The sequence below is a fragment of the Pan troglodytes genome, chromosome 17 (assembly GCF_028858775.2).
Source record: "Pan troglodytes isolate AG18354 chromosome 17, NHGRI_mPanTro3-v2.0_pri, whole genome shotgun sequence".
Classification (NCBI taxonomy): Eukaryota; Metazoa; Chordata; class Mammalia; order Primates; family Hominidae; genus Pan; species Pan troglodytes.
The window spans coordinates 13,331,187-13,345,753 of record NC_072415.2 but is presented as its reverse complement, the minus strand read 5'-3'; the positions used below and the strand labels follow the sequence as shown (position 1 = coordinate 13,345,753).

Below are 14,567 nucleotides of genomic sequence, written 5' to 3'. Positions count from 1 at the left end.
ATCACTGTACGTCTCGTCGTGACCCACTACGGCCTCAGAGACACAGGCTCACTGCATGTGCTCTTGGGGGATGTCAGTGCCACGTGTGGTCACACTGGCTCCGGCTGGGACTAGCCTCTGTCTCTCTTTGCCCGTGTCGCCGGAAGCCGCGAAGTCGAGATGCCGGAGCCCCCGGGCCTTGGCGATGAAGGCAGGCCCCTGCTCCACTCAGGAAGGAGGGAGGCAGTGCGCTCGTGGGTCAGTGCCTTTGCAGCCGACAGCACGCCTTGCGGCCCTGGGGATCTTTCTGCGCCCCGGCGAGAGCCTTTCCGCCTCACTGCATTGTAACCCCATTCCCGATCACCGGGTGGGATCCATCATCGGATCCCAAGAGGAGTCCGCGCAGCCCAGCCGACACCCCGAAGCTCCTCCTTCACCGGGAACCCAAGCAGAAGACCGATCAAGGAGGTCCTGACGACAGGACTCCTATGGGTCCGACCCTGGGTCTCCCGCAGGCCCCTCTGGTAGTCCTCTTCCCTCCCGCCGCCCGGGGCTGCGCCGCAGCCGCCGCCGCAACCTCCAGCACCGCCGCCCCAGTCCCAGCAGCCGCCGCGTCGCCGCCATTTTTTAAAGGGTCCGCAGCCTGACTCTGCCAAGTAAGGGGGGGTGGGGCGGGTGAGTCGGCCTCGCCAGTGCACATGCGCGAGGCCCGAGCCGCCGCTTTGGTCACAGTGACCGCCACCGTTGCCAGGGGATGGGTCCCTGAGACTTGGCGAAGTAGGAGCCCTGTGTGATCGTGCGTCAGAGTCGGGGCTGAGACCAGTCCTGGCCAGGGCAGTTACCAGGACGGTCTCCGGAGGCCGGGATTCGCGGAGGGTCCACCAGCAGGAAGAAACTCCAGGAGGAAGAAACCTCAGACAGATCGCCAGGGAGGCAGCGCGGGATCCCAGCCTCAGGCGTGCGCGGACGGTGTGCCGGTGAGTCTCCCCAAAAGTGGCGCCCTTGTGATGTCGAGGACAGGTCTCCCTGTGTGCCCGTAGGCTGCTGTCTCACCGGTGGCTCGTAGTCGCGGAGAGCAGAACCCGGCAGCTTCAGGGGCTGCCTGGGGGTGGGTGTTACCTGCTGTATGTCTGTGTCCCTTATGGGGGTGTGTCTGTGTGTCTGTGTGTGTGTGAGCGCGCGCGCGCGCGCGTGTCTGTGTGCCCACTACTGTCTCTCTCTTAAGTCTCTCTCTCTCTCTCTCCCTTCTCGCTCTTTCCGTCGCCCTCTCTTTCTGTCTCTGTCCGTCTGTGTGTGCGTGCGCCTTGGGACACATGTTCCCTGTGCGCCAGAGGCTGGGTTTCTTGCACGTCCGCCTTTCTTCTGGTCAGCCTCTCCCCGCGTCTCTGCCTGGGTGTTGTGGCCGGTTGGCAGTCGTTTTCCCGGCGGTTCCGGTTTGGGGGTCTGTGAAGGCCTGGGCAACGTGGGCATTTGCGTCGGAGCCGCAGGGGTTTTCATTCCCTCCCCATCCGGAGCAGCCTCTTTGCTAGGTTAGATCCAGACGACCGCTCCCCAACCAAGGACAACGGCCTCCCAGGCGCTCATTGTCCACCCGCAGGAGGGTGCCCGCAGACCTTCCAGAAGATGCTTCTCACACCTCTCGCCCTCTGCCCTCATGGAGAAATCTAGCCACAGCTCGACGCAGGGACGGAGAAGGAAGCCGGCAAGGGGATGGGGCAAGCCTCTCTCTCACTCAAAGGCTGGCTTTCCTGGCCGAGTCTCCCGTTTGACTCTCCTCCCCGGATGCCGGTGGCGATGGCATGGCCCCGTATCCTGCCTGGGCTCTGGCCTCTGCTCTGTCCTCCCTCTTGCTGTGTCTGCCCCATCTCTGAAAAGCCTGGCGGCTTCTTAGTCTGGCTTAACGTCTTCAACAAAGGAGACTTCCAAGTCCATCTGGGAGAAACCGCGTGGGGGTCCGTGTCAGGATTGCTTCCCTCTCCTCACCTCTTTCTGGATGATTGGGCAGGTGTGGTGATGCTGGAGCTCTGGGCTTCCATACCTGTGGGGGACAGGGAAGCTCTCTTGGTCGGCATGACCCAAGGGATGGCTGCGCGCTCGGTCCAGGAAGAGGGGGAGGCAAGCCCACCTTTCCTGACATTGGCCTTCTAGGAAAGGCGGTGTTGCCTCCCGCCTGCACGTCCTGTCTGATCCTTGAGGGCCAACCGGTTCCTCCGCTCCTGGGGAAAGTGCCTTCGAGCACTGAATCTTTTGGCTGCCACGGATGTCAGGGAGCCAACGGGACTGGGTTTTGGCTGGGTGCAGGGGAGGTTGCATCAGGGGTACCTAGCCGGTGGCGGCGTGGGGGTGGGGCGTTCTTTGTCCAAACCTCTGGGCCCCTCTGGCGGGCCTCCCCGAATGTGGCCTGGACTCGCGCACAGGCCCTGTCTCGCAGGTTTTCAGGTGCGCTTGGCGTTTCCTCCGCTTTGAGGGGCAGGTCTCCAGTGGCCCCCGGGCGCAGGCCTGGACATCACTGTCCATCTCGTCGTCGCCCACTATGGCCTCAGAGACACAGGCTCACTGCATGTGCTCTTGGGGGATGTCAGTGCCACGTGTGGTCACACTGGCTCCGGCTGGGACTAGCCTCTGTCTCTCTTTGCCCGTGTCGCCGGAAGCCGCGAAGTCGAGATGCCGGAGCCCCCGGGCCTTGGCGATGAAGGCAGGCCCCTGCTCCACCCAGGAAGGAGGGAGGCAGTGCGCTCGTGGGTCAGTGCCTTTGCAGCCGACAGCACGCCTTGCGGCCCTGGGGATCTTTCTGTGCCCCGGCGAGAGCCTTTCCGCCTCACTGCATTGTAACCCCATTCCCGATCACCGGGTGGGATCCATCATCGGATCCCAAGAGGAGTCCGCGCAGCCCAGCCGACACCCCGAAGCTCCTCCTTCACCGGGAACCCAAGCAGAAGACCGATCAAGGAGGTCCTGACGACAGGACTCCTATGGGTCCGACCCTGGGTCTCCCGCAGGCCCCTCTGGTAGTCCTCTTCCCTCCCGCCGCCCGGGGCTGCGCCGCAGCCGCCGCTGCACCCTCCAGCACCGCCGCCCCAGTCCCAGCAGCCGCCGCGTCGCCGCCATTTTTTAAAGGGTCCGCAGCCTGACTCTGCCGAGTAAGGGGGGGTGGGGCGGGTGAGTCGGCCTCGCCAGTGCACATGCGCGAGGCCCGAGCCGCCGCTTTGGTCACAGTGACCGCCACCGTTGCCCGGGGATAGGTCCCTGAGATGAGACTTGGCGAAGTAGGAGCCCTGTGTGATGGTGCGTCAGAGTCGGGGCTGAGGCCAGCCCCGGCCAGGGCAGTTACCAGGACGGTCTCCGGAGGCCGGGATTCGCGGAGGGTCCACCAGCAGGAAGAAACCCCAGGAGGAAGAAACCTCAGACAGATCGCCGTGGAGGCAGCGCGGGATCCCAGCCTCAGGCGTGCGCGGATGGTGTGCGGGTGAGTCTCCCCAAAAGTGGTGCCCTTGTGATGTCGCGGACAGGTCTCCCTGTGTGCCCGTAGGCTGCTGTCTCACCGGTGGCTCGTAGTCGCGGAGAGCAGAACCCGGCAGCTTCAGGGGCTGCCTGGGGGTGCGTGTTACCTGCTGTATGTCTGTGTCCGTTATGGGGGTGTGTGTGTGTGTGTGTGTGTGTGTCTGTGTGTGTGTGCGCGCGCGTGCGTGTCTGTGTGCCCACTACCGTCTCTCTCTTAAGTCTCTCTCTCCCTGCTCACTCTTTCCGTCGCCCTCTATTTCTGTCTCTATCCGTCTGTGTGTGCGTGCGCCTTGGGACACATGTTCCCTGTGCGCCAGAGGCTGGGTTTCTTGCACGTCGGCCTTTCTTCTGGTCAGCCTCTCCCCGCGTCTCTGCCTGGGTGTTGTGGCCGGTTAGCAGTCGTTTTCCCGGCGGTTCCGGTTTGGGGGTCTGTGAAGGCCTGGGCAACGTGGGCATTTGCGTCGGAGCCGCAGGGGTTTTCATTCCCTCCCCATCCGGAGCAGCCTCTTTGCTAGGTTAGATCCAGACGACCGCTCCCCAACCAAGGACAACGGCCTCCCAGGCGCTCATTGTCCACCCGCAGGAGGGTGCCCGCAGACCTTCCAGAAGATGCTTCTCACACCTCTCGCCCTCTGCCCTCATGGAGAAATCTAGCCACAGCTCGACGCAGGGACGGAGAAGGAAGCCGGCAAGGGGATGGGGCAAGCCTCTCTCTCACTCAAAGGCTGGCTTTCCTGGCCGAGTCTCCCGTTTGACTCTCCTCCCCGGATGCCGGTGGCGATGGCATGGCCCCGTATCCTGCCTGGGCTCTGGCCTCTGCTCTGTCCTCCCTCTTGCTGTGTCTGCCCCATCTCTGAAAAGCCTGGCGGCTTCTTAGTCTGGCTTAACGTCTTCAACAAAGGAGACTTCCAAGTCCATCTGGGAGAAACCGCGTGGGGGTCCGTGTCAGGATTGCTTCCCTCTCCTCACCTCTTTCTGGATGATTGGGCAGGTGTGGTGATGCTGGAGCTCTGGGCTTCCATACCTGTGGGGGACAGGGAAGCTCTCTTGGTCGGCATGACCCAAGGGATGGCTGCGCGCTCGGTCCAGGAAGAGGGGGAGGCAAGCCCACCTTTCCTGACATTGGCCTTCTAGGAAAGGCGGTGTTGCCTCCCGCCTGCACGTCCTGTCTGATCCTTGAGGGCCAACCGGTTCCTCCGCTCCTGGGGAAAGTGCCTTCGAGCACTGAATCTTTTGGCTGCCACGGATGTCAGGGAGCCAACGGGACTGGGTTTTGGCTGGGTGCAGGGGAGGTTGCATCAGGGGTACCTAGCCGGTGGCGGCGTGGGGGTGGGGCGTTCTTTGTCCAAACCTCTGGGCCCCTCTGGCGGGCCTCCCCGAATGTGGCCTGGACTCGCGCACAGGCCCTGTCTCGCAGGTTTTCAGGTGCGCTTGGCGTTTCCTCCGCTTTGAGGGGCAGGTCTCCAGTGGCCCCCGGGCGCAGGCCTGGACATCACTGTCCATCTCGTCGTCGCCCACTATGGCCTCAGAGACACAGGCTCACTGCATGTGCTCTTGGGGGATGTCAGTGCCACGTGTGGTCACACTGGCTCCGGCTGGGACTAGCCTCTGTCTCTCTTTGCCCGTGTCGCCGGAAGCCGCGAAGTCGAGATGCCGGAGCCCCCGGGCCTTGGCGATGAAGGCAGGCCCCTGCTCCACCCAGGAAGGAGGGAGGCAGTGCGCTCGTGGGTCAGTGCCTTTGCAGCCGACAGCACGCCTTGCGGCCCTGGGGATCTTTCTGTGCCCCGGCGAGAGCCTTTCCGCCTCACTGCATTGTAACCCCATTCCCGATCACCGGGTGGGATCCATCATCGGATCCCAAGAGGAGTCCGCGCAGCCCAGCCGACACCCCGAAGCTCCTCCTTCACCGGGAACCCAAGCAGAAGACCGATCAAGGAGGTCCTGACGACAGGACTCCTATGGGTCCGACCCTGGGTCTCCCGCAGGCCCCTCTGGTAGTCCTCTTCCCTCCCGCCGCCCGGGGCTGCGCCGCAGCCGCCGCTGCACCCTCCAGCACCGCCGCCCCAGTCCCAGCAGCCGCCGCGTCGCCGCCATTTTTTAAAGGGTCCGCAGCCTGACTCTGCCGAGTAAGGGGGGGTGGGGCGGGTGAGTCGGCCTCGCCAGTGCACATGCGCGAGGCCCGAGCCGCCGCTTTGGTCACAGTGACCGCCACCGTTGCCCGGGGATAGGTCCCTGAGATGAGACTTGGCGAAGTAGGAGCCCTGTGTGATGGTGCGTCAGAGTCGGGGCTGAGGCCAGCCCCGGCCAGGGCAGTTACCAGGACGGTCTCCGGAGGCCGGGATTCGCGGAGGGTCCACCAGCAGGAAGAAACCCCAGGAGGAAGAAACCTCAGACAGATCGCCGTGGAGGCAGCGCGGGATCCCAGCCTCAGGCGTGCGCGGATGGTGTGCGGGTGAGTCTCCCCAAAAGTGGTGCCCTTGTGATGTCGCGGACAGGTCTCCCTGTGTGCCCGTAGGCTGCTGTCTCACCGGTGGCTCGTAGTCGCGGAGAGCAGAACCCGGCAGCTTCAGGGGCTGCCTGGGGGTGCGTGTTACCTGCTGTATGTCTGTGTCCGTTATGGGGGTGTGTGTGTGTGTGTGTGTGTGTGTGTGTGTCTGTGTGTGTGTGCGCGCGCGTGCGTGTCTGTGTGCCCACTACCGTCTCTCTCTTAAGTCTCTCTCTCCCTGCTCACTCTTTCCGTCGCCCTCTATTTCTGTCTCTATCCGTCTGTGTGTGCGTGCGCCTTGGGACACATGTTCCCTGTGCGCCAGAGGCTGGGTTTCTTGCACGTCGGCCTTTCTTCTGGTCAGCCTCTCCCCGCGTCTCTGCCTGGGTGTTGTGGCCGGTTAGCAGTCGTTTTCCCGGCGGTTCCGGTTTGGGGGTCTGTGAAGGCCTGGGCAACGTGGGCATCTGTGTCGGAGCCGCAGGGGTTTTCATTCCCTCCCCATCCGGAGCAGCCTCTTTGCTAGGCTAGATCCAGACGACTGCTCCCCAACCAAGGACAACGGCCTCCCAGGCGCTCATTGTCCACCCGCAGGAGGGTGCCTGCAGACCTTCCAGAAGATGCTTCTCACGCCTCTCGCCCTCTGCCCTCATGGAGAAATCTAGCCACAGCTCGACGCAGGGACGGAGAAGGAAGCCGGCAAGGGGATGGGGCAAGCCTCTCTCTCACTCAAAGGCTGGCCTTCCTGGCCGAGTCACCCGTTTGACTCTCCTCCCCAGATGCCGGTGGCGATGGCATGGCCCCGTATCCTGCCTGGGCTCTGGCCTCTGCTCTGTCCTCCCTCTTGCTGTGTCTGCCCCGTCTCTGAAAAGCCTGGCGGCTTCTCAGTCTGGCTTAACGTCTTCAACAAAGGAGACTTCCAAGTCCATCTGGGAGAAACCGCGTGGGGGTCCGTGTCAGGATTGCTTCCCTCTCCTCACCTCTTTCTGGATGATTGGGCAGGTGTGGTGATGCTGGAGCTCTGGGCTTCCATACCTGTGGGGGACAGGGAAGCTCTCTTGGTCGGCATGACCCAAGGGATGGCTGCGCGCTCGGTCCAGGAAGAGGGGGAGGCAAGCCCACCTTTCCTGACATTGGCCTTCTAGGAAAGGCGGTGTTGCCTCCCGCCTGCACGTCCTGTCTGATCCTTGAGGGCCAACCGGTTCCTCCGCTCCTGGGGAAAGTGCCTTCGAGCACTGAATCTTTTGGCTGCCACGGATGTCAGGGAGCCAACGGGACTGGGTTTTGGCTGGGTGCAGGGGAGGTTGCATCAGGGGTACCTAGCCGGTGGCGGCGTGGGGGTGGGGCGTTCTTTGTCCAAACCTCTGGGCCCCTCTGGCGGGCCTCCCCGAATGTGGCCTGGACTCGCGCACAGGCCCTGTCTCGCAGGTTTTCAGGTGCGCTTGGCGTTTCCTCCGCTTTGAGGGGCAGGTCTCCAGTGGCCCCCGGGCGCAGGCCTGGACATCACTGTCCATCTCGTCGTCGCCCACTATGGCCTCAGAGACACAGGCTCACTGCATGTGCTCTTGGGGGATGTCAGTGCCACGTGTGGTCACACTGGCTCCGGCTGGGACTAGCCTCTGTCTCTCTTTGCCCGTGTCGCCGGAAGCCGCGAAGTCGAGATGCCGGAGCCCCCGGGCCTTGGCGATGAAGGCAGGCCCCTGCTCCACCCAGGAAGGAGGGAGGCAGTGCGCTCGTGGGTCAGTGCCTTTGCAGCCGACAGCACGCCTTGCGGCCCTGGGGATCTTTCTGTGCCCCGGCGAGAGCCTTTCCGCCTCACTGCATTGTAACCCCATTCCCGATCACCGGGTGGGATCCATCATCGGATCCCAAGAGGAGTCCGCGCAGCCCAGCCGACACCCCGAAGCTCCTCCTTCACCGGGAACCCAAGCAGAAGACCGATCAAGGAGGTCCTGACGACAGGACTCCTATGGGTCCGACCCTGGGTCTCCCGCAGGCCCCTCTGGTAGTCCTCTTCCCTCCCGCCGCCCGGGGCTGCGCCGCAGCCGCCGCTGCACCCTCCAGCACCGCCGCCCCAGTCCCAGCAGCCGCCGCGTCGCCGCCATTTTTTAAAGGGTCCGCAGCCTGACTCTGCCGAGTAAGGGGGGGTGGGGCGGGTGAGTCGGCCTCGCCAGTGCACATGCGCGAGGCCCGAGCCGCCGCTTTGGTCACAGTGACCGCCACCGTTGCCCGGGGATAGGTCCCTGAGATGAGACTTGGCGAAGTAGGAGCCCTGTGTGATGGTGCGTCAGAGTCGGGGCTGAGGCCAGCCCCGGCCAGGGCAGTTACCAGGACGGTCTCCGGAGGCCGGGATTCGCGGAGGGTCCACCAGCAGGAAGAAACCCCAGGAGGAAGAAACCTCAGACAGATCGCCGTGGAGGCAGCGCGGGATCCCAGCCTCAGGCGTGCGCGGATGGTGTGCGGGTGAGTCTCCCCAAAAGTGGTGCCCTTGTGATGTCGCGGACAGGTCTCCCTGTGTGCCCGTAGGCTGCTGTCTCACCGGTGGCTCGTAGTCGCGGAGAGCAGAACCCGGCAGCTTCAGGGGCTGCCTGGGGGTGCGTGTTACCTGCTGTATGTCTGTGTCCGTTATGGGGGTGTGTGTGTGTGTGTGTGTGTGTGTGTGTGTCTGTGTGTGTGTGCGCGCGCGTGCGTGTCTGTGTGCCCACTACCGTCTCTCTCTTAAGTCTCTCTCTCCCTGCTCACTCTTTCCGTCGCCCTCTATTTCTGTCTCTATCCGTCTGTGTGTGCGTGCGCCTTGGGACACATGTTCCCTGTGCGCCAGAGGCTGGGTTTCTTGCACGTCGGCCTTTCTTCTGGTCAGCCTCTCCCCGCGTCTCTGCCTGGGTGTTGTGGCCGGTTAGCAGTCGTTTTCCCGGCGGTTCCGGTTTGGGGGTCTGTGAAGGCCTGGGCAACGTGGGCATCTGTGTCGGAGCCGCAGGGGTTTTCATTCCCTCCCCATCCGGAGCAGCCTCTTTGCTAGGCTAGATCCAGACGACTGCTCCCCAACCAAGGACAACGGCCTCCCAGGCGCTCATTGTCCACCCGCAGGAGGGTGCCTGCAGACCTTCCAGAAGATGCTTCTCACGCCTCTCGCCCTCTGCCCTCATGGAGAAATCTAGCCACAGCTCGACGCAGGGACGGAGAAGGAAGCCGGCAAGGGGATGGGGCAAGCCTCTCTCTCACTCAAAGGCTGGCCTTCCTGGCCGAGTCACCCGTTTGACTCTCCTCCCCAGATGCCGGTGGCGATGGCATGGCCCCGTATCCTGCCTGGGCTCTGGCCTCTGCTCTGTCCTCCCTCTTGCTGTGTCTGCCCCGTCTCTGAAAAGCCTGGCGGCTTCTCAGTCTGGCTTAACGTCTTCAACAAAGGAGACTTCCAAGTCCATCTGGGAGAAACCGCGTGGGGGTCCGTGTCAGGATTGCTTCCCTCTCCTCACCTCTTTCTGGATGATTGGGCAGGTGTGGTGATGCTGGAGCTCTGGGCTTCCATACCTGTGGGGGACAGGGAAGCTCTCTTGGTCGGCATGACCCAAGGGATGGCTGCGCGCTCGGTCCAGGAAGAGGGGGAGGCAAGCCCACCTTTCCTGACATTGGCCTTCTAGGAAAGGCGGTGTTGCCTCCCGCCTGCACGTCCTGTCTGATCCTTGAGGGCCAACCGGTTCCTCCGCTCCTGGGGAAAGTGCCTTCGAGCACTGAATCTTTTGGCTGCCACGGATGTCAGGGAGCCAACGGGACTGGGTTTTGGCTGGGTGCAGGGGAGGTTGCATCAGGGGTACCTAGCCGGTGGCGGCGTGGGGGTGGGGCGTTCTTTGTCCAAACCTCTGGGCCCCTCTGGCGGGCCTCCCCGAATGTGGCCTGGACTCGCGCACAGGCCCTGTCTCGCAGGTTTTCAGGTGCGCTTGGCGTTTCCTCCGCTTTGAGGGGCAGGTCTCCAGTGGCCCCCGGGCGCAGGCCTGGACATCACTGTCCATCTCGTCGTCGCCCACTATGGCCTCAGAGACACAGGCTCACTGCATGTGCTCTTGGGGGATGTCAGTGCCACGTGTGGTCACACTGGCTCCGGCTGGGACTAGCCTCTGTCTCTCTTTGCCCGTGTCGCCGGAAGCCGCGAAGTCGAGATGCCGGAGCCCCCGGGCCTTGGCGATGAAGGCAGGCCCCTGCTCCACCCAGGAAGGAGGGAGGCAGTGCGCTCGTGGGTCAGTGCCTTTGCAGCCGACAGCACGCCTTGCGGCCCTGGGGATCTTTCTGTGCCCCGGCGAGAGCCTTTCCGCCTCACTGCATTGTAACCCCATTCCCGATCACCGGGTGGGATCCATCATCGGATCCCAAGAGGAGTCCGCGCAGCCCAGCCGACACCCCGAAGCTCCTCCTTCACCGGGAACCCAAGCAGAAGACCGATCAAGGAGGTCCTGACGACAGGACTCCTATGGGTCCGACCCTGGGTCTCCCGCAGGCCCCTCTGGTAGTCCTCTTCCCTCCCGCCGCCCGGGGCTGCGCCGCAGCCACCGCGGCAACCTCCAGCACCGCCGCCCCAGTCCCCGCAGCCACCACGTCGCCGCCATTTTTTAAAGGGTCCGCAGCCTGACTCTGCCGAGTAAGGGGGGGTGGGGCGGGTGAGTCGGCCTCGCCAGTGCGCATGCGCGAGGCCCGAGCCGCCACTTTAGTCACAGTGACCGCCACCGTTGCCCGGGGATAGGTCCCTGAGATGAGACTTGGCGAAGTAGGAGCCCTGTGTGATGGTGCGTCAGAGTCGGGGCTGAGGCCAGCCCCGGCCAGGGCAGTTACCAGGACGGTCTCCGGAGGCCGGGATTCGCGGAGGGTCCACCAGCAGGAAGAAACCCCAGGAGGAAGAAACCTCAGACAGATCGCCGTGGAGGCAGCGCGGGATCCCAGCCTCAGGCGTGCGCGGATGGTGTGCGGGTGAGTCTCCCCAAAAGTGGTGCCCTTGTGATGTCGAGGACAGGTCTCCCTGTGTGCCCGTAGGCTGCTGTCTCACCGGTGGCTCGTAGTCGCGGAGAGCAGAACCCGGCAGCTTCAGGGGCTGCCTGGGGGTGGGTGTTACCTGCTGTATGTCTGTGTCCGTTATGGGGGTGTGTGTGTGTGTCTGTGTGTCTGTGTGTGTGTGAGCGCGCGCGCGCGTGCGTGTCTGTGTGCCCACTACTGTCTCTCTCTTAAGTCTCTCTCTCTCTCTCTCCCTTTTCGCTCTTTCCGTCGCCCTCTCTTTCTGTCTCTGTCCGTCTGTGTGTGCGTGCGCCTTGGGACACATGTTCCCTGTGCGCCGGAGGCTGGGTTTCTTGCACGTCGGCCTTTCTTCTGGTCAGCCTCTCCCCGCGTCTCTGCCTGGGTGTTGTGGCCGGTTGGCAGTCGTTTTCCCGGCGGTTCCAGTTTGGGGGTCTGTGAAGGCCTGGGCAACGTGGGCATCTGTGTCGGAGCCGCAGGGGTTTTCATTCCTTCCCCATCCGGAGCAGCCTCTTTGCTAGGCTAGATCAAGACAACTGCTCCCCAACCAAGGACAATGGCCTCCCAGGCGCTCATTGTCCACCCGCAGGAGGGTGCCCGCAGACCTTCCAGAAGATGCTTCTCACGCCTCTCGCCCTCTGCCCTCATGGAGAAATCTAGCCACAGCTCGACGCAGGGACGGGGAAGGAAGCCGTCAACGTGATGGGGCAAGCATCTCTGTCACTCAAAGGCAGTATAGAGGTCCACCACAGAGGCATATCCAGTATGGTGCCCACCACCTCATCTTGGGGCTGGGTGAAGGGCAAGTGGCACTGCAGGAAATATTAGCCTTGTTCTCTGTCTTCAATTTGTTCCAAGATTGCGGCCCACACCAGTGCTTGGGCTTGTGAGAATGGAGGGCTCTCCAACAGTTCAGAAACAAGCAGTCTGCCCCAGGTGTGAGATGAGCAAAAGACACCCCCACCTATGCTTTTCCAAGTCCCTCAGAGTATAATCTCTGCTGGGTTCTTGCTTCCTTATTTTTCTGTGTTCAAGTTTCTTCTTGTGGTGCTCTAGCACACTTCCGTCAATATAGATATTGGAATTAACGATTATTTATCCATAACTTTGCTTTCTCTTTCTGAGAATAACTAGAGTCAAATATCTATAGTCAGTCATATTGAAGAAAAACCTCAGAAATATACTTCTTGGTAACTCAACACCCAAGAGCAAATCATAATGGAAATTATAAAATATTTTTAATTAAAAAATGTATACTACATTATAAAATGTGTCATTCTAGAGGAAAATGTAGAACCTTAAATTCTTATTTTAGGAGGACAACAAATTAATATTTAAAATGTTTTGAATTTATTGGTAGAAGTTAGAAATATCAACAGAAATAAAAGGAAATAAAAAATACATGCATAGTGATTAAGAATACAGGGAAAGAAAAGTCAAGAAATATGGCCAAAAGTTTGTTAGTTGTTGTAGGAGCCATACAATAACAAAACTCTGGAGAAATGGCTTGATAAAATTAAGAGAAGAAACAAGTATGCAATCTCAGGAATCAAAATAGGAAATAATTATACATCAGGTGTCAAGAATTTTTTTTGTTTTTTGGAAAGGATCTGATGGTAAATATTTTAGGTTTTTGGGCTATATGGTTTGTTGCAACTAATCAATTCTATTGTTGTGGCATAAATTGACAGTATATCAATGAATAAGCATGACAGTGTTCCAGTAGTACTTTATTTATAAATACTGTCTGGCTTATTTGCCACAATTTATTGAGTTTTGTTTTAAATAATACAAATATCAAGAAGGTAAATTAGTGTAGTATGAAAACGTTTAATTCAATAAATTTGGAAATATATGTAAAATGTGTACAATTACTTGAAACGTGCATTTTTCCAAAAGTAACCTAAAGTGAAAAGAAAAATCTGAATTGTGCTACAACAAATGCATTTAATCAGTAGTCAGAAATCATCTCATAAAGATAATTTCAAGCCATGATGACTTTACTGGCAAGTTGTTTCAAACATGAAACAAAACAATAATTCCAATCTTACATACAATTCTTTCTGAGCATGAAACAGGAAAGAATATACTCTATTTCATTTTATTATGCTATTATGACTCTGATATTATAACCTGACAAGGATAGTAAAGGGAAAGTAAATTAAACAGCAATGTAATTTATGAAAATAATGAAGGAAAACTTAAAAAAGTACCATGCAGAAATAAGCAATGCATTAAAATGTAAGACATCACAGCCAATGTTTATTCTAAGAAACCCTGGGAAGCAATAATGGCCTCATGTAAAGGTATCAATTACTATGATACACCACAACAAATAACTTAACAATATTATAAGCATATTTAATTTTATTTTCTTAAAAAGTCATACATTTTAACAACCCGAAATTAAAAGAGAATCTAGTTTAACTGATAACATTTGTTTTCAAAAGTTCTATTGAAATTATAACACTTAACAAAGGAATGTTAAAATATTTCCTTTGTGATTGGGAACAAAATAAACATAGATGGTACAAGCAATTTTATTTATCCTTTTGCAGGTCTTAGACACTGGGATAGGATTGTAAATATTAAAAAAATAAGAATTATGAAAGAGAAAACATTATTATGTTACCGATGACACTAAGTACACAGAAAATTCAAAATGATTGTAACATACATTATCCTAATGAATATGAGCTTTTAGCAAGATGCTTTGACACAAACGTATTATGCAATATTGAAATGCATTTCAAATAAGTAGAGAACTTTATTTAGATGTGTCAATGTGGCTTACTCTCACAAACATAATATTTAGTGGTATGATTAAGTCACAAAAGAATATGTACAGTATAACTCAGTTTAAATAAAGTTCAAATAAACATAGACATAACATTGACATAAATATATTCTTGAATTGAAAGACTTTAATGAAATCACTTCTCCCCAAAATTAATCTTTGTAACTAGTGCATCCAAAGTAAAACCCAGTAGGGTTTGATTTAGATATTGACAAGCTAATTCTAGAATTTATGTAAACTCCAAAAATATTAAAATTCAGTTAATAATTTATTGAGGAAGGAAGAATATATTACAGGAAATATAAGACTTAATTAATGCAATGTAGTATTAACAAAGTAATAAATAATCAATGAAATGGAATAGGTAGACTATAGTAAGGAAAATATAAGAACCCATGATATGTAAGAAAGCTAGTATTATAGATCAGTGGTGAAAAATAAATTTGCCAATAAATGAGAGTGAGAAAACTGGTTATACATATGGAAAATAATTAAAGTGATTCTTTACCTTATATAATATGTAACAATCAATTCCTTGGCGATCAATATTTAAATGTAAAGCCAGGCAAAAATTACAGAAAACCCAGCAGTAAAACAAAGAAAATGGCTTGTACATGTGCTTTATAAAATGTACAATGTAAGTGTCCACCATACATATTTAGAATCACTTTAACTTGTTTTTAACACAAAAATGCAAATGAAAATGTTTTATATGTACATTATTACTTACACAACAGATTGACCAAAAAAAGTCTGACAAGAAAGACTTCTGGCAAAGATATAGAGCAATAATAATTTCATATGCTTTCCTGG

The 14,567-nt window shown here is 56.9% G+C and overlaps 1 long non-coding RNA gene across 2 annotated transcripts in view; it reads left to right on the top strand.

Moving 5' to 3' along the window:
- Positions 1 to 590: 590 nt before the first annotated feature.
- Positions 591 to 14,567, top strand: part of LOC129137820 (uncharacterized) — a 56,530-nt gene continuing 42,553 nt past the window's right edge. The window contains exon 1 of one of the 2 annotated variants that reach the window (XR_010152144.1): positions 591 to 956. This is a non-coding gene — a long non-coding RNA (uncharacterized LOC129137820). Of the gene's footprint in view, positions 957 to 10,673; positions 10,919 to 14,567 lie in introns of those variants that run through there. The other variant, XR_008540613.2, reaches the window with a different exon arrangement.